Source organism: Octodon degus, unplaced genomic scaffold (genome assembly GCF_000260255.1).
Source record: "Octodon degus isolate 3935 unplaced genomic scaffold, OctDeg1.0 scaffold00021, whole genome shotgun sequence".
NCBI classification, from domain to species: domain Eukaryota; kingdom Metazoa; phylum Chordata; class Mammalia; order Rodentia; family Octodontidae; genus Octodon; species Octodon degus.
This window is the reverse complement of record NW_004524597.1, coordinates 7,339,343-7,341,631: the sequence shown is the minus strand read 5'-3', so window position 1 is coordinate 7,341,631 and position 2,289 is coordinate 7,339,343. Positions and strand designations below refer to the sequence as shown.

At 44.4% G+C, this 2,289-nt stretch overlaps 1 pseudogene; it reads left to right on the top strand.

The window, feature by feature from the left end:
- Positions 1-436: 436 nt before the first annotated feature.
- On the top strand, positions 437-870 carry LOC101571551 (annotated as a pseudogene).
- Positions 871-2,289: the final 1,419 nt, after the last annotated feature.

The window sequence follows — 2,289 nt, the reverse complement described above, 5'->3', positions numbered from 1 at the left end:
AACAACCTACAAAGGGGCTGGGGAGATGGCTCAGTAGAATAAGTGCTTCCCTGGCAAGCACAAGGGTCTGAGTTCAATCTCTGGTTCTGCAAAAAAAAAAAAAAACCTACAAGTCTGTCATTAAGTAAATGGATAAAATTATTGAGTATTCATACAGTGGAATAGTACTTTATTATAAAAATGAACAAACTGCTGATATACATAAAACATAAATGAGCTGGCCAGGATAGCACACACCTATAATCCCAGCTACTCAAGAGGCTGAGGTAAGAAGATCCTAAATTCCAAACCAGTGTTGGCATCTCAGAACCTTACACACACACACACACACACACACACACACACACACACACACACACAAAGACAGAGACAGAGAGAGACACACAGAGAGAGACAGAGAGAGAGAAACCTACAAAAGGACTGGGGAGGGGGTGTTGTGTGGCTTTCGTTCTCTTTCAGGAAGAGTCTTCAAGCAGTTACCATGTCAAGCAACACAGATGTTTCTCTTTCTTCATATGATGATCAGGGATCCAAACTTATCCGAAAGGCTAAAGAAGCACCGTTTGTCCCTATTGGAATGGCAGGCTTCGCAGCAACTGTCGCGTATGGATTATACAAATCGAAGAGCAGGGGAAACACTAAAATGTCCGTGCACCTGATCCACATGCGCGTGGCAGCCCAAGATTTTGTTGTGGGTGCAATGACCCTTGGTATGGGCTATTCCATGTATCAGGAGTTCTGGGCAAAGCCTAAGCCCTAGAAGAGGAGACACTGCCTTGGACTCTTTGGAAGTGCTTGCTTCAGTTAGACATCTCATGCTGAGGTTACGTATTTGTGTCAAAAATAAATCCTTTGAGTTGGTTCAAACTGTAAAAAAAAAAAAAAAAAGGACTGGGGATGTAGCTCATTACACCCTCTGTTCAGTCCCTGCACTGTAATAAATAAAATTAATCTGAGACATCATGCTAAGCAAGAAGGCAGGCAATAAGTATAGCTCGGGCGGGGGAGATGACTCAGTAGAATAAACGCTTGCCTGGTAAGTGCAAGGGCCTGAGTTCAATCCCTGGTTCCGCAAAAAAAAAAAAAAAAAAAAGTATAGTTCTATCAAGTTCTAAAATAAGCTAAATTAATCCTGGTGACAGAAATTAAAACCATCACTTGATTCCACTATATACCTCCTGACATGAAAAACTAAAATTTTAGATACAAGCTTGCCCAGAACACCTGCCAAGACCAAGTGAACAAGTCCGGCAGGCTCAATAACAGAATACTTCTCCCTCTGTGTAAACCCATCTTTACTTCCTTTGCATAACTGATGGCCTTGCAATGAAACTTAAAATGTAGCAGACATTTCATCCTCAGTATAACCCATGCTTTGTATGACTTACAGCCTTGTGATACAACCTGAAATGTTTAAACTTCCTTAGCAAGCCATGATGTCTCCCAACCCTCCAATCATATGCACCAAATCTGCCTATGTACTTCCCTGATCCCTTTTCCTTTAAAAGTCCCAAAAATCCACCAGGCAGGGCTCAGATTTTTGGAGGGATCTTAGTCAGAAGCCCAATGCTATATTAAATCACCTCCTAAACCTTTTCAGTGACATTTTTTCCATTTGGTCTGCTTTCTGCAACATTTCTTGGCTCCCTAACTGGGAAAACGCTACTGACCTCTTAGGCCACCAGCTAAGGTCCGGTGGACAAAATGGAGACCTCTCCTGGCTCCCAAAAGGGAAGGCTCACCCTCCACCCTTTCTTGGAGTCCCCTCAGAAAGCCAGACCCGAGGGCCCTGCTCAGTACCAGAAACTCTCAATGGACCCAAAGAAGGGGCCTGAACAAGGGACCCCACCTGAGGCATTTCAGTTTGTTAGTTTAGGCCACCCTCGAGGGGAAGAGGGTGGGAATGTTTAATTTCTGAGTGCCTGCTGAATGGTGTGTGAGTGACTGTACCAGAGGGCCATTTTATCTGTGATCCGCAGCAAAGTATCCTTCCAGGACCTCAGAGTTACGGAGCTTGACTGGGTTGTTCTCTAGGGTGTCTAAAGGAGTAAAAGGCGACTCAACCTCTGTAATGAGGGTCTGACTGATTACCTTCAAGTACTGGGGACTGACCTGGTGCAAGAATATGTGTACACACCTATTGCCTGGACCAATGTCCCTGTCAGAGAAGTGGCCAGAGCCAACAAGCATTTGGTTTCTCATTTGAGGAACACCCATCCTTAGTCTGTCACACTGCCATTCAAGGTCACACTACACATACTGTAGGAAGACAGAATGGGTGCCAGCCAG